Consider the following 23,446-nt stretch of genomic DNA (forward strand, 5'->3'; position numbering starts at 1 on the left):
TCTCCTGCCTCAGCTTCCTGAGTAGCTGGGATTACAGTCGCTCAGCCACCATGCCCAGCTAATTTTGTATTTTAGTAGAAATGGGGTTTCACCATGTTGGCCAGGCTGGTCTCGAACTCCTGGCCTCAGGTGATCCACCTGCCTTGGCCTCCCAAAGTGCTGGGATTACAGGCATGAGCCACTGTGCCCAGCCAGGACATCGACTTTTTGATGATAGGAGTGTCAAAGAATTTGCAGACATGTTTTAAAACTACAACACTCAGAGTAACCATATAACTCACTGTCCAAAGCAAGATACTTTTGAGAGTCAAAGTGGGCACTTTTCAGGCATGAGCTAGGACTGTCCTTGGGAAACCAAGACATGTGGTCACCCCACTGCCATGCCCGCACAAGTGAGAGCACAAGCTCTCTTAAGTTCTTTTGTCTTTCTGACATTCATCATGTCATTTTTAAACATATGCTTTACTCATTGAAATTGGTTTTAAATTTTCTTTTCTGTTTCTTTATTTTCTGTTTCTTGCTTTTAGATGATGAATGTTATGTTGAGGTCGGCTTTTCATAATGAATCTGGAACTTGAGAGCTACAAATCTTGCCCAACAATATCTTTCATGCAAGCTAGGACAGCTGCTGGCACTGTGGATATAAGTGCTTAGGATGCCTTCTCTCTTAGATGAGAGAACCCCAAGCAATGGAAGAATTTGCTTCAAGAAATGCTTTTTAAAAATCTCACTTTTTGGCTAAGTGGTAAAAAACACACACACACACACACACAGACAGACACACACAGTGATGACTCATCAGTTGAAATCAAATCCTTCATCCCAAAAAAGTGTTTTTATAAGAAGTGGGTGTTTTTTTCTTTCCCCAAAGGCAGACTGCATAATATTTGGTGCTTCTCTTTTCTGAATAATTTATTCCGTTTCAGTGGAAATTGACAGTTTCAAACTGGAGCCAATAACATTTTATTTTCAGAGCTATGCGTGGTACCCCCATTATCCAAGGATCTGCTTTTGCCTACAACCGTAAGGGGAGTTCAGCCATCAGACCGTTTCACACCAGCACAATCCCCCTCTTCCTCCATTCCCTTTGACCAGCTACTAACTTGTTCTTCTGAAGACCTTGGAGCAGAATAAATGCCCAGAGAGCATTTGGAGACAGCATCCAGGTATAAAAAAGCATGGCAAGTTTATTGTTTTTCAGGAGCCCAATCACAGAATCAATCCATATCTCCTGACCCAGGTACTCCACTCAGAAGTCTGTTCTTTTCACAGCTCTCCTCCACAAAACATTTTCTTTCTGTTGTTTCTTTCCTAAGACTCTACAACTCTGAAAGAAAGCAACGTGATTCATTTCTGATCCATGAAAGTAAACATCCCATTCCATTCCATTTGTCTTCTTGGAAGCGTCCACAAATGTCTCCTTGCTAGAAAACAAAAATACAAAACTTGTACTCATTTCTGTTCCAGACTGAAATACATGAGAAACTTTTATGGGTCCTGGACTATAGTCTGGCCTTCATGAATTAAGAAGGTATTTAAGAGAGATACAACAATAGAGTTAAGACTAGGAAAATAGTTTAAAAAACTTCTCAGGTTGAAAAGAGCAGCATCCAACAGCTGCTCAAATCAAGAGCAGGACTGGACTTAGGGTGATCAACTGCTATGGGCTGAGCTAAAATACATATCTTGAAGCCCTAACCTCTGATGTAATGTAATTATGAGACACAGCCTTTGGAAGATGATGAGATTTAGATGAGGTCATAAGGGTGAGGCCCTCATGATGGGATTAGTGCCCTTATAAGAAGAGACACCAAATACCAGATCTCTCTCTCTCTCTCTCCCTCCATACCCCACTGTCTAGCACGTGAGGACACAACAAGAAGGCATCTGTTTACACACCAGGAGGAGAGACCTCACAAGGATCCAATCATGATGGCACCTTGATCTTAGACTGCCAGGCTCCAGAACAGTGAGAAAATAAGTTTCTGTTTAATGGTATTCTGTTACGGCAACCTGAGCTGACTGAGACATCAATGGTCCCAGTTTTCCTGGAACTGAGTGGGGATCCTGGAGTGTGAAACTTCCAGTTTTCTAACCTAGAAACTCCTGGGGGCACTGGGGCAAGTTGGACTGTAGTTCTCTACCCCTGCTGCTCTGTCTCAAAGAGCCAGGGTCTGCCTGGGAACAGGAAGAGGAGGCAAAGATGGCTCAGCCAGGCCTAGAGGTGAAAGCACAAAGCCAGAGGGGCTGTCAGGCCATTAGACTTCTAGGTTCGGAGGTGCTAAGGAGTGCGTGGGACAAAAGGCTCACGGTGATTAAGGTGAACAATATTAACAGTGCAAAAATATTAAGGCAAAACCCCAATCTACAACGAAGTAATCATTTAACTTCGTAAAACAAACAAACTCCACCTGAACTTCTGGAGTCTCTTTCAGGTCCTTCCCAGTAAGAGTCCTTGGGAGTTAGAGATGGTCTCGGCTTCTAGTCAAATCCTGGGCTTCATTCCTGTTCCTCTCATAGGCTCCAGGACCTCTCTCTCCATCCATCTCTGGGATAGGACGTCAATTGTTCAAGCTTCCTTTTTGTCCTCGCTGTCCCTCCGTACCCCTACACGGCTTCAGACCAAGAGGGCATGCTCCTTGTGCTACCTTGTACTGAAACGCCTGGTGGGTAGAGGGGGTGGGGAATGGGGGATGGGCAGTTAATAGCATCATGGAGTCTCCTCTCCAGGTCTGTCTTCAAGAAAAAAAATACCCAAAAGTTGGGAAAAAGGCAAAAAGATGCATGACCTTCACTGTCAAGCCTGCATATGGGGCCATTCGACTTTCTAGCAGAAAGTCGAATTATTTATTCTTGATTCGTGATTTTATAGCTCTCAAAGGTTAGCTGTTAGTTTGTCGAGAAGCACTAAGATACAAAGATTTTTTTTTTTTTTTTTGAGACGGAGTCTGGCTCTGTCGCCCAGGCTGGAGTGCAGTGGCACAATCTCAGCTCACTGCAACCTCCACCTCCGGGATTCATGCCATTCTCCTGCCTCAGCCTCCCAAGTAGCTGGGACCACAGGTGCCTGCCACCACACCCGGCTAATTTTTTGTGTTTTTAGTAGAGACAGGGTTTCACCGTGTCAGCCAGGATGGTCTCTATCTCCTGACCTCGTGATCTGCCCGCCTCGGCCTCCCAAAGTGCTGGGATTACATGAGCCACCGCGCCCCGCTGATACAAAGAGTTTTTATCCAATGACAGTGCAAATAATTTTTTGTCCTACAGAAATAAAAATGTCTTCTGTTTATTAGAGAAGATAATCCTAAAGTTTTTATTGCTCTGAAGAAAAACAATCAGCTTAGTATCTAACTCTGAGATCTTATTCTACAGTTTTTTCTTTTACTAACCACATTTACATCTGTTTTTCTTATATACTTGGTTCTCCCATTAATGAGTTAAAATAAAACCTTGACATGTACTCATTATGTATTTGTATGAGAATGTATGAGAATCATGCTTTTTTTTTTTAACATTTTGGAAATTAGACTTTTTGAAGTTCCCCTCACTGCACACCCATTTTTCTTTCCCTTTGAACCCACAGTGATGTAGTTCTAAGTCACAAGTCCTCTTCATCCTTCTGCCCCACAAACAGGGAAAACCTGCCTCTCCGTCAGGGCTGTGCTGAGTGGCACCTTTGGGTAAAAATTCTTTTAAAAGAGGAAGTACAGGCCGAGCGCGGTGGCTCACGCCTGTAATCTCAGCACTTTGGGAGGCCAAGGCGGGTGGATCATTTGAGGCCAGGAGTTCGAGACCAGCATGGCCAACATGGTGAAGCCCTGTCTCTAATAAAAATATAAAAATTATCCGGGCTTGGTGGTGGGCGCCAGTAATCCCAGCTACTTGGGAGACTGAGGCAGGAGAATCACTTGAGCCCGGGAGGTGGAGGTTGCAGTGAGCAGAGATTGCGCCATTGCACTCCAGCCTGGGTGAAACAGTGAGACTCCATCTCAAAAAAAAAAAAAAAGGAATTACTCGTTGGCAGAGTTATACATAAGAGCAAAATCTGAACACTTAAATGGCCAGAAACAGAAAATAGAAAATTATGGTACATCAGCAGTTAATATTACACAGCTATAAGCATAATTATCATAAAGACTATTGCAGAAACATGACAAATGCTCAAGCTAACACGTTGTGAAAAAAGCAATATGTAAAATATGAACTGGAAGGAAAACAAACATGAAAATATCTATTAGGAAACTTTATTTTTTTCCAAGTTATATTTAATGTAGTTTTTGTCTTTTCAGTGAAAAAAAAGTAAAAGAGAAAGTTTAAAACCAGAGGAAACAGAAAATTCATGTGATATTGATATTCCATGAATAGTTACAACTGACATGGTCATGAAATTCTGGTTGGAAACTTTCGTTGAGTAACTGTCCTAAAATCTCCCCAAACTCCCCCACTCCATCACCCCTCACCTCTGAAAACTTAGGAGCTCTGAGGTCACTTACAACTCTGTCATCCTATATCATCACGGCAAGGAAAGACCAAGTCCTGTGACCATAGATGGAGCTTGATAGGATAGAACTTGAGGGGTGGGCTTCCAAAGGTTTGTGAGGACACACAAAACCCCAACTCTCAGACCCATGGGCAGGGATATGAGCAGTTCTGCCACAGAGCCCTGGGAGGGCTCTCAGGTCCCCTTTTGGGCTGTCAAGTTCCAGCCGCCCATCCCTGCCTTCATGGCCCTGCCCCTGGTGCCAAACATTCTACCTGACTTATCCATATCCACCTGTGGGCCAGAGAAACTGATTATTCAGCCACTAGACCCCAAACTGGGACCCCAGGGCCCTTACCCCTTTGTCCACCTTGCCTTCCTTGTACTCAGAGCATCCACACCTGACCACAGTGAAACTATCCTGACCATGGCCCAGCTGTCCTTTTGAGGACAGACCTTTCCCTCCCTGCCCTCTTGGAGAAAACCACAAAAACAAATCAGAAGCCAGCTTTGTTCCAAGGGGAATATTTTCACCCTGCTCCCACTTTATGAAGTTCTTTGGCCCAGAACTGAGGAAATGAAGTATTTATGAGGTTTCCCAGAGGTATCCATGCAGCAGGACCAAGTACCTGCCAGCTCCGACCTCACTTGGAGTTGCTTTTGTTTCTCTGGCAGCTGGCGTCCTTAAGCTGGCTCATTTAATGTGTGTATTTACAAACAGACTTTACTGGTATTCCTTAAAAAACTGCTTCCTTCCGAGTACCCAACTCAGTCTCTGTTCAGTGAGTCAGAGTCATATGTTGTTTTATACATTCGTGTATCCTTGGCTATTTTCTAAGCACAGATCCCAAGCATAAGCTCCCCATGGGCAGGGACATGGGTGACATTTCTTTATAGCCTAGGAGCTAACCTAGTGCCCTGTATAGAATAAATACCTGTTGGCAAAGTGAAAACAACCCAGATGTTCATCAACAGAAGAATGGATAGACAAATTGCGGTTTGTTTGTACAATGAAATGCTACTCAGTAATAAAAAGGAATGAACCACTGACATGCAACAACATGAATTAATCTCAAAAAGATTACACTGAAGAAAAGAAGCCAGACACAAAAGAGTACATACTACATTATTTTGTTTGTACGAAGCTCTAGAACCAGCAATACTCGTCTATATGACAGAGGTCTATTACAGGCTGAATGTTGCTCTATCCCTCCCCAAATTCCTATGTTGAAGCCCTAAGCCCCTGTGTAGAAGTTTATTTGGAAATGGGGCCTCCAAGGAAGTAATTAAGGTTAAATGAGGCCCTGATATGATTTGCATGCTTATAAAAAGAGTCACCTGGCTGGGCACGGTGGCTGACACCTGTAATCCCAGCACTTTGGGAGGCTGAGGCGGGTGGATCACAAGGTCAAGAGATCGAGGCCATCCTGGCCAACATGGTGAAACCCTGTCTTACTAAAAATACGAAAGTTAGCTGGGCATGGTGGTGTGCGCTTGTAATCCCAGCTACTTGGGAGGCTAAGGAAGGAGAATCACTTGAACACAGGAGGTAGAGGTTGCAGTGAGCTGAGATTGCGCCACTGCACTCCAGCCTGGGTGACGGAGTGAGACTCTATCTCCAACAACAACAACAACAAAAAAGACACCTGAGAGCTCATTCTTTCTCTTTCCACCAGCATGTGCTAAGGAGAGCCATGAGAGGACAAAGGGAGAAGGTAGCCACGAAGAGAGCCCTCACCAGAAACTGGACTGGCCAGAATCTTGATCTTGGACTTCTAGAGTTCAGAACTATGAAAACTAAATTTATGTTGGTAAAAGCCTCCTAGTCTATGGTATTTTATTATGGCAACATCAGGAGACTACGATCAGAATAGTGGTGTCTTACTTCGGGCTCCTATAACAAAAATACCACAGACTGAGTGGCTTAAACAATGAACATTTATTTCTCACAGTTCTGGAGGCTGAGAAGTGCAAGATCAAGGCACTGGCAGAGCCAGTGTCTGGGGAGGGCTCTCTTTCTGGTTTGCAGATGGCAATTTTCCTGTTTCATCCTCACATGAGAGAGAGAGAGATTGAGAGAGAGAGAGAATGCAAGCATGAGCACGTGTGGTCTGGTTTCTTTTCTCTTCTGCTAAGGGCACTAATCTCATCCTGGGAAGCTCCACCTTCATGGCCTCATCTAAACTTAATCACCTCACAAAGGCCCCTTTTCCAAACACCATCACATTTGGGATGGGGTTTCAACATGCAAATTTTGGAGGGATACAAATAGTCCATGGCAAGTGGTTACATCAAGGGAAGTGTTAGTGACTGGCAAGGGAAATTTCTAGGGGGAAGGAAATGTTCTACATCTTGATAGGGTGATGGTCACATGGATATTTACACATATATGCAAAAAGCATTGAGCTGTACACTTAAGACGTGTGCCTTTTACTGTCTATGAATTACACCTCAGTAAAGAACTGAAAAACCACTGTTGGCAAGAATTTTTTCTGCACTGTGACTCATACCTCCCTAACTGATCAATTTGGGATGAAGATTTATGAAGCACCCACTGTGTACAGATTCTGGCAGTAATCACAGGTATAGCAAGAGCGGGGAAAACAGCAGCAGCCTTGGTCCCTAGTTCTCAAGGAGCCTTTTTCAGCTCCACAGATAATAATATCTGGATGTTCTTAAGTCACAGCCGCTGAGCCAGATTGTATCAAATGCTAACAGCTCATTAAGAGACTTCTTGACACGTGAGAAGCCACATTAACCCCTTCATGCTTCCACTGAGGCAGCTGTTGCCTGGTTCCTTTGGCCAGCCAGACCCTGGGTTGGTTCGGCTGCTGGCAAATACCACCAGGAAAAACATAAAGAAAATGGAAAGCCAGTGCAGAAAGTATTAATGAGATTTTAAACTGTGCAATTCTGACCTTGAGGACTCCCTACATCTAAGCAAAAGAAGCTGAAAAACAATTTACTCCCACATTTCAGCAGTTGACTTTTCTGTATTGTGCAGTGTTAATGGAGTTGTTAGCATCTTGGGACAAAAATGAGAAAATTTCCCCAGGTGGTTCCCACTCCTTTCTTTGCAGGACTCTGGCAATGCCAATGTGATGTGGTCAGACACCACCTCAGAAACATTGTAAATTTGAGGCAAGAGCTACACGTTTCTTCCCAGGGAGAAAGGTGCCATTTCTTTGGTGATACCAGGCTCTTTGCAGTAAAACAAACAAAACCAAACCCCAGAACTTTGCTTTTATAAAATCACTACATTCTAGAAAAGGCAAGCATGTAGCACATGTGCCATAAACTTTTCTCTTGTGTCCTTAGCAGACATTGTAAATTGATCACAGCATTGTTAATCACTGAGCCCAGTTCCAGAATCAGTGATGTGTTGAGCTGGCTGATACTAACTTTTGAGAGCCAGTTGTTAAATTTTCTTGCTACCCAGTTGTTAAACATGCCCATTATTAAAAATTAAATTATATGAACTTATAATTAAATGAATTATATGAAAGCAAAGGTAATGGATACACAAAATTCGTTTCCTAATTATTTTACCACATTTCACTATTACCTATGGTTCTGAGGTTATTTACATCTATAGAATCTGGAAATACTATATAATGATGCCCTACTCCACATCTCTTCCCAACTGTTTAGTGATGTGATCCTGGTAGCTTGAAATAGGCCACAATGACACACTGTTTTACATCACAAATTGGCAAATGCTACGATGCGGGGGTCTGTCCTGCAGGCTCTGACCCAACGACAGATGAATAACATGCACTGACACAGATATGTTGCTTTGCCAGTCCAGCTGACTGTGGGGAACGCTTACAGACTCCCAGGAGAGTGCTGTAAACAGTTGTGACTGCAGCCACCACCAGCCAGTGAGACTCGCATTTATTCAGTAAAGATTAATTGACAAAGGCTTGAGTCAACACCACTAGAGGGTAATTGACATTGCACACCTCCCGAGTAGGAAGCAATTAAGCACCTGCGGTAGATCAAAGCAATTAAGCACCTGCGGTAGATCAAAGCAATTAAGCACCTGCGGTAGATCAAAGCAATTAAGCACCTGCGGTAGATCAAAGCAATTAAGCACCTGCGGTAGATCAAAGGTTAGTCGTGAGTAAACAAGCTAGTTAGATAAACTCCCCCACATTCCTTTGTATCTACTTTAATCTATTTAACTAAAGGTAAAGGGACTAGGCAGCCTTCAGCCAGATCTATTACGGAAGTTATGCAAACTCTCAGGCCGTCCAAGAGGGTTTGTGGCTATTATAACTAAAATTTTTCACACCAGCCTGACTGAACCCCCACACTACAAGTCAAAGCATCCCTTCTACCAGCACTGAGAACTAGTTGTTAAACACTTACCAGCACACCACTGCATCACATGACAAGAGACCCTGCAGAACGCAAAGCATGCCAACCCAAACTATGCTGCCTGTGATGGGGGAGGGAGTCTGATCATCCAAACAAGACTTGGCATGGAAAAATGTGCTGCTGAGCACTAGATCCAGCCATGCCTGAAGCCAAAACTGCTGTACATTTTACCAATGAGACTTACCTAGGAGCACTGTTTTCCAACTCTCACAAAGACATCATATGGACTAGCAGCTTGACCCTGGAAGGAACAAGTAATTGTTTTCTCTGGAGTCTTCTGGAAGGGTGCCTGGAGGACCTATCCTGGAGCAACCAGCCAAGGTCAGTCAAAATCAGAAGCAAACATGGGCATAACAGCTGGAGGGGCTGGACAGAGGGGTGCAGCACAGAGGTCCCCAGAGCTGAGAGGGGTGCAGGCAAGGGGTGAGACTCCAGAGCTGATCTGGAGGTTCTTCCCAGGTAATCTGGCCTGGCCATTTGGGGTGGCAGAGGCTAAAAGGCAGAGAGCAGGCCCAGGGCTCAAAGACCCTGCACTCAGAAATGGTAATGGAGATCCTTTTCTCTCAATATCAGGCAGTGAAACACATGAAGGGGAAAGTCCCCACAATCTGGGACAAATGGGGGTATCATAGGCAGAATCTCATGGCCTGAAGCTCTGCCTCCAGGGTCAGGAACTCCAAGCTGTTCCCCTGTCAGTTTCTTCTCTCTCTCTCTTTTAAATTTAAAGTACGCCTCTGCTCTAAAATATACAAGACTAATCTTCACTATGTTCCTCTAGGAACTTCTCCTAAAATGCCGATTTGGGGGTTACACCTCTGGAAAGGTGATCAAGAGGTTTGGAAGCCCCTGAGATACAACCTCTTTATTTTATTGCTGGTTTTTCTGCAACGGCACCACTGCCAAAGGCAGCAGAAGCCAATGTATTGGAGTGGAATGGAGGTAGAAGGGTAGCTTTGGGGCTGTGGTGGCAGGCAGGACCAGCTGCACAATTTGTGGGGCTCAGTGTCAAATGAAAATGTGGGCCCATTTTTCAAAAATTACTAAGGATTTCAAGGCAGTGACAGCAAAGCATTAAGACATGGGCCCTTCTGAGCCCAGGGCCTGTATGTAATGGCAAAAGTCACCCCATGAGACTGGTCCTGGTAGCTGGTCACCAGCTGCCTGTGGAGATCTTGTATTATCTGAATATGTATAATCCAAGGGATGCCCACCTGATTTTTAAGGATCAAGGCTATAGAGAAAGGCAGTGAGTCCTGCTGACCCCGTCCTGACTTGGAAGGAGAGTTGCAGTCCTGGGGGACCCAACAAAGCAGATCTTCAGGGTTTGGGGAAACTTCACTTTCTCTCAGGGTCCAGAGGTTCCAGAGCCTTGGCTTGGTCCCTGTTTGGCTCTGGAATGGATACAGAAATGTCTTAGGGAGATAGGAACAGAAGTGAAGGAAGACCCCAAATTTGGCAGCTCAGCTACATGGGAGACCACAAGCTGACCAGGTCAACCTCCACAGAGGACTATAATCCTGCCCTGCCTCCCAACCAGCCCCGAGTGCCTCAGGCATGACTGTTTCTCATTGGTCAAGTCACCCCCTTTTCACTCTGATCCTGTCCTGAAAAAGAAAAACAAAAAACAAAAACTAATGGGATGACCAACTCATCTCGGTTTGCTTGGGACTCTCCCGGTTTTAGCACTGAAAGCCCTGTGATCTGGCAAGCCTGGCAAAAAGGATGGCTGGTCACCCTAGAAACCAGTCATGGCAAATGTCCATAGGAGGCCTCCTTGTGAAAAGGATGGAGTCATTCCTGTGGCCAGGCATCTCCTAAGGTTAACTGGCTAAGACCCAACAATTGGATGCAGCAGGTGCAACTCCTTCAGCATCTCCAGGTACATTTTTCTGGGCATTGCCCAGCATCTTACATCAGTCACCATCACGCATAGCAAGGGCATCTTACTAACTGTGACTGTAGTTAGTGATTGGTAACAGCTGCTTTGGGTTTCTTCCACCTGAAAACCCCATCCATGCCCCGGGCAGTGCTTCTCATCTCTGGCTGCACATTAGAATACCCTGGGAGGCCAGGCTTTGTTGTTGTTCAAAATGCCTAGATCATTCTGACACACACCCAGGGTTAAAGGCCCACTGCTCTAGGGCCCAGAACAGTGGACATTTTACTGCCCTTTTGTCCAAAACAGCATTCTGAGGTCAGTCAGGGCCTGCCCAGGGTCTCCTTCAGCCCACCTCCCTGCAAGTAGAGGGGGGCTTATACACAGGCATAAATCCTAGATTAAGCAAGTTTGTTTTGCATTTTTTTTTTTTTGAAGGGAAAGGGTCTCATTATGTTGCCCAGGCTGGTCTAGACTTCCTGTCCTCAAGTGAGTTTCCCATCTTGGCCTCTCAAGTAATCAGAATTATGGACATGCACCATGGCACAAGCAAGTATTTTAAGACCCAAAAGAATATCAGCCTTGTTCTATTTTCTTGATTGTCAAAGCATTTGGCACTGCTTTTGATGATCAATTTAAATATTTTCTCTCCAGGTTCTTGCCATTTAAAGACTAAAACTCTGAAAGCTCCTGGTTTCACAGACAACGGTCAGGAGGCCCTATTGACTGTCCAGTTGGAATGTTCTTGCTCTGTGGATACTGTGAGTCTGATGACTAACCATGTTCCTTCCTTTACACTGGCTGCTAGGAAGCTCAGAGTCAATTTGTAGCTCACTTCTAGGAATTGTACAGATTTATACTTACTTTGCTAACTTTACTGCTGTTTTTATCTTACTTCCTGAGCCTACTTTCCCTTCAACCCCATGTACTTAGCTATTTATTTTGTCTGATTGAATTGAATGTATACACCAGCTGCCACAAATCCTTTCAGAAGTGAAGAAGGGAATAATAAATAAACAAATAAAATGCAAATGGTAATGCTATTATTAGGAAGAGGCAGAGCTTCTGATTTTTGATGCAAAGCTACCTCCTCAGGATGCAATGCTTTTCTCCCTGACTCATGCAGAAAAAGTACTAATGCCTAACCCAGGAAGTGCCTTTCAGCCTTCTCTCTGACACTGTCTTCTGGCTTCTTCACACAGTTGTGGTAGACACTTGCCTTCAACAGCACACCATCCTCCCCAGTCAAGGCTATGATTCTCTCTCCCGGGTTACAAGCTCAACTCAGCACTCTAGGAGAGTGATTTCACTGCTGGGGTGCAGTGCTGCCATAGTTGTTCCAATTAATTTATTTGATTTATTTTCAGGGTTATGAGAAGGGCTTTTGAAATCAATATGCAAATGTAATTTAAAACCTGAATCAATATTCTGAACCAAGAGCATGGGCATTTTTAACCGGAATGCAGGATAGTCTTAAATGCCTGAAGTTACGGCTCTTTGTGACTGATGACTTGGTTCTCCATGGGGTTTTATTTGCAGATGCCAGGAACTTGGTTATTCCAAGAGCTCTCTTGTCCAGAAAGCAAGAGGCTATGTAGGGTGTTCAAGATGTCTTCACTTTCTTCCAGCTGCATGACTGTTCAGAGGTTCTGTACAAATGGCTAAGGCAAACTCTCCATATTATAAGTGACATTTACAACTCAGTTAATGAACTGTATACCCACTTTCCATCATAGAATCCTAGTGCTGAAAATTATCTGGGTGAACATCCAATGCAGCCCTTTCGTTTTATGAATAAATAAGCTTAAGGGACTTGTCCAGGATCCACATAGGGAATGAGTGGCAGAGTTTGGACTGGGATCCAATCCCACTCACAACTCTGACCAACCCAGAATCAGGTGCACAAACTTCGATTCTAGCCTCTTAAGACAAGCTTACCAGGGATTTCCTCCAGTCCTACTCTACTTCCAACCTACTTCATATATTCAAGGTACCCTCCTGATGCCTTCTATGCTCCAAACCATCTGAATACACAGCCTTCTGAACCCATAATTGAACATGAGGCCTAATTGAAGGCTCCCATGGGCAACGGGAACTCTGTGTAGGGGAACCCAGCCTTGCCTCCTCTCTCAAGTCAGGGAATGCCTACATTCTGGACAGATGGACACCTTGCTTATTAGCAAACCACTGTTGACAGGAATTGTCCCCAGCCTTGCACATTATCTCTTTCAGGGACCATCTCACGTTTCCAGGGAGATTACATGATTTTCAAAAGCCTCCTTTAGAGACAGTCCCACCCTTGCAAATTGGGACATAGTACAAAGAACATTCAGGAAGTAAAACCCAGCCCACGCAGCTCAGGGACTGTTGCCCTCCTTGTCTTCCTGACACTGAATTTCCTGCAACACCTCACCCTTCCCCTTCCAGGTGCTCTGCGAGTTTAGGGAGAGGTGTTTGGTAAATTGATGGCATCTGGATCGTATCAGAGATTTAAACGTCAAACTAAAGATATTTTCTAGTCTTTCCCAGAGGGCTAAGGTTTGAGTGCTCATCAATTCATCTCCTTCCTAACTACTTGGATTTTACACTGTAAATGTTCACAGATTAGCTGTTTCTAATGCGTCTCCATCTCAAATGGTAAAATGGAAGCGCTCAGGCCCCACCAAGCTGCCAAGAAGTCACGAGCTGTAGGCGTGTGACCCATTGTTTTGGTGTTCAAGATTATAGTAACGCTGGCTGGAGTTTATTTCACACATCCACCCTGCTGTCTCCGGCTCTGATCCAGCCTACAGAAGGGAGGCAGAAGATTTTTTTAAATGATGGTAAACAATGAGGTCACAGCCCAGAACAGCCCAGCCCTCCTGGCCCCAGCCAAGAAAACACATTCTTAATGGTTACGGGAGCCCTATGGTTTGCTCTAAGTCAAGGAGTCATGGCTGGTAGGACCAACCAGACTGGGACTCACAAATTAGGAGATCCACTTAAGGGCAATGGCTTGGAACTGAAGAATTCTCACATGAGTCCCCAGATCAGTACCCTAGGCTCTAAACTCTAGCACTTAGTGCAGTACCTAGCACATAGTAGGTGGTCAGTAACCCCAGGGGCCTTCCTCCCTGGGCTGTAATTCCAGAACCCAACACAGCACCTGGAACATAATCGGTAGTCAATAAATGTTGGGTGAATTATTGCATTCATAAATCAATAACCGGATGGATAGATGTGTGGAAGGATAAATGGATGATTTGATGAATGTTGTTAAACCTCGACTTAAAACTATCAAGTCAAAAAACTGGAATCAGCTCCTTGCAAGGCAATTCCTTTATGGGTTGAACCCTTACTCTTATTCGCACAAAATTCTCCCATTGATTGAACCAAAATCTATCATATTGTACCTTGCCCTTGGCAGTTCTAGCTTTCTCCTATCTTTCTGCTCTTTCTAGAGAGAATTTTCAAAGGCAAAGCAGATGCTTTCTGCATTCTCATTCTCTTCAGTAGCATTAGAAACTAGTAAGAAATGCCATATTTTGTAGCTGTAGAATCACAAGGGTAAACTTTAAGAAATCAACAAGTCTTTATTTCCTCTAAGACTCCACCTGTTCTGGTTTTCCCATGCATGAGTGGAATGATTTATCTGAAGAGTCCTAGGTCTGGGTCCTTGCTCCCTGTACCAACAGCAGCCATCTCTATATCAAGATGGCAGCCACAGAACACTGAACCCCCTGGACACTTCAGTGACTTTGTAGTGTGTCAGTTAGCTAGGCCAACCTACTTTTTCCAGAATCTTCTTTCGTATATGTTTTCAGTTAGAGTGGGTATATTTTTCCCAGTTCAGATTTTTTTTTTTTTTTTTTTTGAGACGGAGTCTCGCTCTGTCACCCAGGCTGGAGTGCAGTGGCGCGATCTCCGCTCACTGCAAGCTCTGCCTCCCGGGTTCACGCTATTCTCCTGCCTCAGCCTCTCCGAGTAGCTGGGACTACAGGCGCCCGCCACCACGCCCGGCTAAATTTTTTTTGTATTTTTAGTAGAGACGAGGTTTCACCGTGGTCTCGATCTCCTGACCTCATGATCCGCCCGCCTCGGCCTCCCAAAGTGCTGGGATTACAAGTGTGAGCCACCGCGCCCGGCCCAGTTCAGATATTTGAAAGGATCTCCTAGGCTCTACAGAGTATGCTCACATAAGGCTTTTATTTAAAGGCAACAGGGAATGAAAGAGAATACAGGGAAGCAGTGTAGGTCTGACAGGCATTCTGCAGCACAAGGTTTGTCCACAAGGGCCCAATCTTTGTGCCCACAGCCCACGTTGGATCTCTGGATTGAAATGCCAAGATCTGTGCTAGGAATCTTGGCTTCAGGAGAACCTACTGCAAAGAGCTATGTGGCTCTGTAAGTAGGCAAGTCCGGCTGCTCAAACTAGTGAGGCCAGGTGCAAACCACCAATAAAGAAGATAACACTGCGGATTGCCAGGGGAGTATTGGACCTTAAATAGTACATCCCTTGTCCCACTGCCCTTGTCTTGGTCAGGAGCCAAAAACCAAACATTGAAATATCCCCAGAAATAAAAACAGAGCTTTGCCAGTGATATGGTTTGGCTCTGTGTCCCCACCCAAATTTCATGTTGAATTGTAATTTCTTGTGTTGGAGGTGGGGCCTGGTGGGAGGTGATTGGATCATGGGGTGGTTTCTAATGGTTTAGCACTACCCCCCTGGTGCTGTCTTGTGATAGAGTTCTCATGAGATCTGGTTGTTTGAAAGTGTGTAGCACCTCCCCCTTTACTCTCTCTCTCTCTCTCTCTCTTTCCTGCTTTGCCTTCTGCCGTGACTATAAGTTTCCTGAGGTCTCCCCAGAAGCAGAAGCCTGTGCAACCCACAGAACCATGAGCTTGTTAAACCTCTTTTCTTTTATAAATTAACGAGTGTCAGGTATGTCTTTATAGCAGTGTGAGAATGAACTAATACAGCCAGTATCTCTATGGTGGAACACAAGAGAGATTCTTGGGAAATTAGAAGGGCAGAGGGAAGCAAGTGTTGTTTTGCTGCTCACACATGTTGCTGATCTGCTGACTCGCCTCATTGGCAGGAAGCCACTGCTGGGCCTGGAAGTGCTCTATCTTCTCCTGGATCCTCCTTCAGTTTCCGCTTTCTGGGCCAGCCATCTATGTTTAGCTCCACGACAGAAGGCCCCAGCTTCTCCAAGACACCCAAACCACCTACATCAGAGGCAACAAGAAAATACACAGGTTTTAATTCATCTTTGTGGGGTTCCACCTTGTACCTATGGATTCCGACTTGTTCTTGATCTCTCCACTCTGTGTCCTTCTTTCCTTCCTAACTGCATGCCCTGTGAACTTAAAGCTACAACATCACATGTGAAGACAATAACTTTCCAGAAGCTACTTAAACAGTTCTCATAGTGATGTAAGGACATATCTCTGTAACAAATCTTTAAAAATATGTGTCTGTCTATCTATCTATCTATCATCTATCTATCTATCTATCTATCTATCTATCTATCTATCTATCCATCTATCTATCCATCTATCTATCATCTCCCAGTGGCTCTGCTTCTCTGGTTGAATCCTGACCCCTGGCTGATACAGGTACTCTGCCACCTTCTGGGAGCCTAGCCATTGGCATCTTCCTCCTTTTGTGGTGCAGAAAATGCCAGAGGTTGGCCAGTTCCCTAGGCTCTGCCTCTATGAACACTGCCATTTGAATTGTAAGCTCCTTCTGACAGTCTCTATTCTATGTGCAGGTGGGAGGCTGGGCAGGCAGCCCTGCTCTTCACTATGGAGTGGGCTGCAAAGACTTGCAAATGCCAGAGAGACAGCCCAATAAACTCAACTAATTTCTCACAAGAGGGAAAATGCCAAACAGTGACAAGAAATAACTGAAGAAGTCCACTAGCCATGAAAAATAGTGATTCTTGGATATCTAATAAACCTTGAGACAGGAGAGTAAGGTAAGATCACTAGACAGAGACAGGGGTGCCTTACCATATGGATTTCAGGGCCAACTTCCAGGGCATCCCTTGACACTCACAGAATGCCCCAGTGTGCATGTGACATAAAGATATATTTTCTCTGGACTCAAACCCAACAGGCAGAGCTTTGCACATCTCTTATCAGAGAGGTTGCAAATTGGCAGCCCGTGGGCTGAAGTTGGCCTGCCAATATGTTTTCTTTGAACTCAACAGTGTTTTTAAATTTTTTGCCAATTTCCACAAATCGAGGATTTCACATTAAAAAAAAAAACAAAATATCCCACTTTTCTTGAAAAAATCAGAAGGTTTGGCAAGTATTGGCCTTTTTTCCTGCATGGCAAAAATTGGCTGTAGCTGAGTAACAGCTGCTCTTGTTAAACAGGGATAGAACTCTCTAGCTCATGCTGTTCCACCCAGCCTGCTTCTCTTGCTTATGTTACCTGCCTAGCTTCTGGAGGCATCTAAGTTTACAAGCACTGGTATTCCCATCTGTAGCAGATGTTGCCTGGCATCCTGCTCATATCCTTTCCCATTGCAGTAGAAACCCAAGCTGGACTTCAAACTGCCAGGATCTGCACCTTTTTCCCTGAGGACTTTCTTTGGCAGCCACTCCCTCTCTGGTTGCTCCCCAACAGGTCATAAGTGCACCTTCTCAGCAGTCTTCAGCTGATGGGAGTTGGTGTATAAATACCCTAGCTTCCTTCCTGTTGGTTGGAATAACTCTGAGGCACACATATGGTACCCTGATTTTCAGAGTTCCCCAATGCTATTAAGTTCTAGATACCCACAATGGTAGCTGACTTGATAAAATGCCCTTTAAAGGCTGCCTTATCCTCCCTATCTCTCCTCCCCTCTCCTTTACCAGTATTTTTTTTACCACCTGAATAAACCACTTGTACATTTTATTGTACAGTAATAAGAATTCATAGTAGTTATGTTCTGTAAAGTTGCATGAACACTGAATTAGCAAATACTGAACAATTGTTCCTAGGAGAAATAGAGAGTTACGTTCCTGTGAGCTTCCAGTCACAACATTTTTGTCAGCTAATCAATAGATAACCTTGTTTTAGGTATGTCTATGTTTAAAGACACCTAAATTAATATATATTATTAATTCATTGGCGTTGAACTCATGGCCAACAGCCCTATGACTTATGCCTAAATGAAGCTCATCTCACACATGTGTTTTCTGTATGAGGCACATTGTAGCCTTCTTTTGCTCAGGAACACTAGACAGTCTTCAGCACTACATATGGGGACCATTTTAAACATCAAAATAATCAATAAAAAGCACAAAAATTGGAAAAACATTGTGCTATGCTGAATATGAAAAGGACACTTGTTTACAATATGAAAGCTGAAACGTGAATGCAGAGTATTGCTTTGTTTGACCTTAGCTGAGAACACGTGCATTGAGTAACTCAAATTTTTTGCTGCTCTGTGCATATCCATAATCAACTGTGAAAGTGCCAAGAATATTGATTCTGGAAGTTACAAATTAATTTTAGTGAGTAGGCAAGTTTGTAAATAGGGAATCTGTTAACATTGAGGATCAACTGTACCCCAGAGTCTGCCTCTAGGGGACCTCAAATGAGGACATTATTAGAAGTGCTTTCTCTTCAAGTAATTTCCTCTTCAAATATTAGTATTTATAATTCAGAAATATACACAACTGGGAAGAAATATAACACAGTGGTTTTCAGGCATTGGCCAATAGGTAGCGGAGGTAATGATCCCTGAGAGAGAGAAAACAAATGAGGCAAGTCCTGTGATTTACCCAGTGCATTGCCTGGAGGCAGTTACAAGGCTATAGTGCAGGAAGAAGGAAACCAGGTGGAACTTAGTGGTTCCCCTGAGTTGAAGAGACTGAGCTGGAAGTCTGGGGAGGTCAAGGAGGTTACAGTTTGTAGTTCTGAAGAGTAGAGAGCTACACCCAGAGAGAGCTCCAGTGATTTGCAGAGCCTTCATATGAGTTCTGATCAGAGCAAACATGTGAAGTAACAATGCAATATGTATTCTGGGAAAAGACCCACCTGAAAGGAGCAGAGGGAATAATCCTAAGAGCTCACAGAGAATTAGGTATAGTTAGTGTTTCCACCAGTCAAAGTGGAAAACCCTGTACTTCATGGGGCATCAGATAGAGTACTCAGAAGGGTCTTGCCTAAGTGGTGGGGAAAAAATTGACCCTTAACTAAAGACTGCTCAAAAAATCAGGCTATTTTCCAGTAACTTAACTATATTCTAGAACAAAACTCAACAATACTTATAGGAAAACAAAAATGTGCAACACTCATCAAGGTAAAATTTACGATGTCTGACATCAAATTAAAAATTACCAGTCATGCAAGAAGCAGGAAAAGATAACCCATAGTGAGGAGAAAAATTAATAGAAACAGACCAAGAAAGAATGCAGATGATACAATTAGTAGACAAGGACTTTTAAACCATTATTATATTTTCCACATGTTTGAGAAAGTAGAGGAGACATTGAATATGTTAAGTAGAGACATGGAAGATATATATAAAAAAAGATTCAAATAGAACATCTAGAGATAAAGTTAGAATGTCTGAGATGAAAAATACACTGGATGGGATTAATAGCAAATTAGATACTACAGAAGAAAAGATTAGTTGAATTGAAGACATAGCAATAAAAACTATTCAAGATGAATTCAGAGAAGAAAAAAGTAAGATAAGTCAGGAGCTTTATTACAGTATGGCTTCTAATGGCTTATCATTCGAGTCTGTCCCCAGAACCTTATTGACACATAGTGCTTGTGGCCCTTGGGAGGGCACAGAAGGGAAAGCTGGACAATGGGCTAAGTTTCCTAGATATAGTGTGAAGCAGAAGAATGAGGCTCCTGCCTAGGCTCAGGCTCCAGATGTCTCCAACACTCTCTAACTTTCCTCTTTCAGGCCTTAGAGATGTGGTGGGTAGCTGCTTCTACCTGTTATATTTTAAGAATATAGGTCAGGCGCGGTGGCTCATGCCTGTAATCCCAGCGCTTTGGGAGGCTGATGCGGGCAGATCGTGAGGTCAGGAGATTGAGACCATCCTGGCTAACATGGTGAAACCCCATCTCTACTAAAAATACAAAAAATTAGGCCAGGCACGGTGGCTCACGCCTGTAATCCCAGCACTTTGGGAGGCCGAGACGGGCGGATCACGAGGTCAGGAGATCGAGACCATCTTGGCTAACACGGTGAAACCCCGTTTCTACTAAAAATACAAAAAACTAGCCGGGCGTGTTGGCGGGCGCCTGTAGTCCCAGCTACTCGGGAGGCTGAGGCAGGAGAATAGCGTGAACCCGGGAGGCGGAGCTTGCAGTGAGCCGAGATCGCGCCACTGCACTCCAACCTGCGGGACACAGCGAGACTCCGTCTCAAAAAAAAAAAAAAAAAATTAGCCAGGTGTGGTGGCGGGCACCTGTAGTCCCAACTACTTGGGAGGCTGAGGCAGAAGAATGGCGTGAACCTGGGAGGTGGAGCTTGCAGTGAGCCAAGATCACACCACTGCACTCCAGCCTGGGTGACAGAGTGAGACTCTATCTCAAAAAAAAAAAAAAAAAAAAAATATATATATATATATATATATATTTAACTGACAAATAAGAATTGTATGTATACAATGTGAAATTTGATGTACATATACATTATCTAACAATTACCACAATCAAATTAATTAAAATATCCATCACCATCCATAGTTATCATTTGTGTGCGTGTGTGTGTGTGTGTGTGTGTGTGTGTGTTGAGAACACTTAAAACCTGCTCTTTAATCCAATTTTAAGTAAACAATACAGTATTACTAACTATAACCACCATGCCATACATTCGATCTCCAGAACATCTTCATCTCATAACTGAAAGTTCGTACCCTTGATCAACATCTCCCCATTGCCCCCACCCACTGCCCCTGGCAACCATGTTTCTACTCTCTGCTTCTATGAGTTCAACTTTTTAAGATGAGACCATACACTTTTGAAGGATGTTCTTCTGAGGAAATAGGAAAGAATGGCTATGAAGTTTCCTGTCTCCTCAGTTCTTTGCTCAATTTTTGTCCTCCTATAAACATAGTTTCTTTCTGTTTTAAGACTTGCTACTCTTAAAGCAGAATAACAAAATAAAGAAATCAATGTCTTAAATATTACACTAAATTTTCATAGCTCTTGTTTCTCTCTTTAAAAAAATTTTTTTAGAGATGGGGTCTTTCTATGTTGCCCAGGCTGCTCTCAAGCTTCTGTCATCAAGCAATTCTCCTGCCTCAGCCTCCCAAAGTGCTGGGGTTATGGGCACAAGCCACTGGACCTGTTTTATAGCTTCTGTTTCTATTGGATGATAAAATATAAAATCAAGGATGGGTTTGCCTTTCTCAGCAGCTTCTCTGGGCTTTTGTCTTAGGCCATTTTTAGTGCTATCAGTGAATGCCACAAACTGGATAATTTACAAAGAACAGAAATTTATTGGCTTACAGTTCTGGAGGCTAGAAAGTCCAATATCAAGGTGCCAGTATGGCAAGGGCCCTCTTTCTGCATCAAAACATGGCATCAGGCACCACACAGCAAAGGGCAAAGAGACAGAGAGAGCAAGAAGGGGTGAACCTACTCCCACAATAGGGAACCCACTGCCATGATAAAAGCTTTGGTTCACTCACGAAGGTAGAGACCACATGATCTCAACACCTCTTAAAGGTTCTATCTTCCAATTCTGTCACAACGGCAATTAAATTTCAACAAGAATTTTGAAGGAGACAAACATTCACACCATATGAGCCCGTTCTCAGATATTACTAAATACACCCTGAATAAATGCTGGGGTCCTGCACAAAAGAATATTAAAACCTCAGTAAGACACTACTAACTTTCTTTTAATTATAAACTATTTCAAACATACTGAAAACTATATAGTAGACACCCACATATTTATATTGCAAGTTTTTTAAAAGTTGATAATTTGTTGTATTTGCATCAGAACTTTCAATTAATATTTTGAAGTTATGGATATATACAGATATAAAGAAGGGAGCCAAAGCCTCTTTTCTCCCCTTCTAGTCTCTTTGTTCCCTCCATTCCCAGAATTAATCATCTCCTGAAGGTGTTTTTCTTTTCAATAATTTTATATATTATCATATATGCTTAATATGGAGTATCATTTTGATTATTATAACATTTACATAAGTAATATCACGCTATCTTTTGCAACTTACTTTTTTCACTCAATATTATGTTTTAGAAATTTATTTGTGTTGATTTGTGTAGATTTAGTTCATTCATTCTAACTGCTTTATTTTATGATGTTACATGAACATTTAGTAATTTCATGTGTTTTTGCTATTACGGTGCTTCAGTGAACATCCTTGCAAATGTCTCCTAGTGAACGTGTACAAAAGTTTCTCCCAGAAGTAGAAGTGCTGCGTTATAGAGCGTGTGTGTCCTCAGCATTACTGGGTATTCCCAGAATATTCATCAAAGGACACCAATCTACACTCTTAGCAACAGCATAGAAGCAATCCCTTTCCCCCATATCTTTAGCTGAATCACTATTATCAGGTTTAAAAAATTTGTATCAATCTATATGTAGACTCTCTATTCTGTTCCATTGGTTTGCTTCTCAATTATATGCTAATACCACACTTTTAATGATTATAGCTTTATAAATCTAGATACCTGCTAAGAGGGATTTACGTCCTTGTTCTTCAAAATTATCCTATTTATTCTTGTTATTTTATTCTTTCGTAAGAATTGTAGGATAGATTGCTTGTTGTATTAGTCCGTTTTTGCACTACGATAAAGAACTTCCCCGAGACTGGATAATTTATAAAGAGAGTAGGTTTAATTGACTCACAGTTCCACATGACCGGGGAGGCCTCAGGAAACTTACAATCATGGCGGAAGGGGAAGAGGCACCCTCTACACAAGATGGCAGGAGAAAGAAGAGAAAGCAAAGGGGGACGAGCCCCATATAAACCATCAGATCTCATGAAAAGTCACTCGCTGTCATGAGAACAGCATGGGGGAAACCACCTCCATGATCCAATCACCTCCCTCTCTCTCCACAGGTGGAGATTACAGGTCCCTCCTTCAACACGTAAGGATTACAATTCGAGATGAGATTCGGGGACACAGAGTCAGAGACTATCACTTGTCAAAATTTATGGAAAGCTCAGTTAGCATTGGAATGTAATGACAGCGAATTTCTAGATGAACTTGGGAAGAATTGACATCTTTTTCACATAGAGTCTTTCTATCCAGGCTCATCTATGTCTCTCCAGGTTTACTTTGATTCCTTCAATAAATTTTATAGTTTTCCCATATATTGTGTAAGATTTATTACCAGGCAGTTAGAATTTTTGTTCCTGAAATGCCACTTTTCACTTACCAGAAAGGTGAAGATCAAAAAGATTAATAACACTCTCCACTGGTAAGATTATAGAAAAATGGACAATCTCATAATTTATTAGTGTAAGTGTAAATTAATACAACCTCTTTGGAGAATAATTTTAATAGCGCTAAACTTTTTAATGCATACATTATTTGAGACATTTCATTTCTAGAAATTATTCACAAATATATGCACAAATATGTAAAATTTTTTGTGTATGATATTAAGGCAGTATAATTCTAAAAGTATAAAATTGGCCACAACCTAAATGTGTATCAGTAGAAGCTTGGCTAAATCAATCATTGATTAGTTGATCAATAAAATATTACGCAGCCATTAAAATGAGGC

General features: G+C 43.0%; 1 long non-coding RNA gene across 1 annotated transcript; it reads left to right on the forward strand.

The window, feature by feature from the left end:
* The first annotated feature begins 1,774 nt into the window (after positions 1–1,774).
* Positions 1,775–3,212, forward strand: LOC131382310 (uncharacterized). Its single transcript, XR_009211685.1, has 3 exons — positions 1,775–1,969; positions 2,521–2,670; positions 3,109–3,212. It is a non-coding gene; the product is annotated as an uncharacterized LOC131382310 (long non-coding RNA).
* Positions 3,213–23,446: the final 20,234 nt, after the last annotated feature.

Source organism: Hylobates moloch, unplaced genomic scaffold, assembly GCF_009828535.3.
Source record: "Hylobates moloch isolate HMO894 unplaced genomic scaffold, HMol_V3 SCAFFOLD_22, whole genome shotgun sequence".
Lineage (NCBI taxonomy): Eukaryota > Metazoa > Chordata > Mammalia > Primates > Hylobatidae > Hylobates > Hylobates moloch.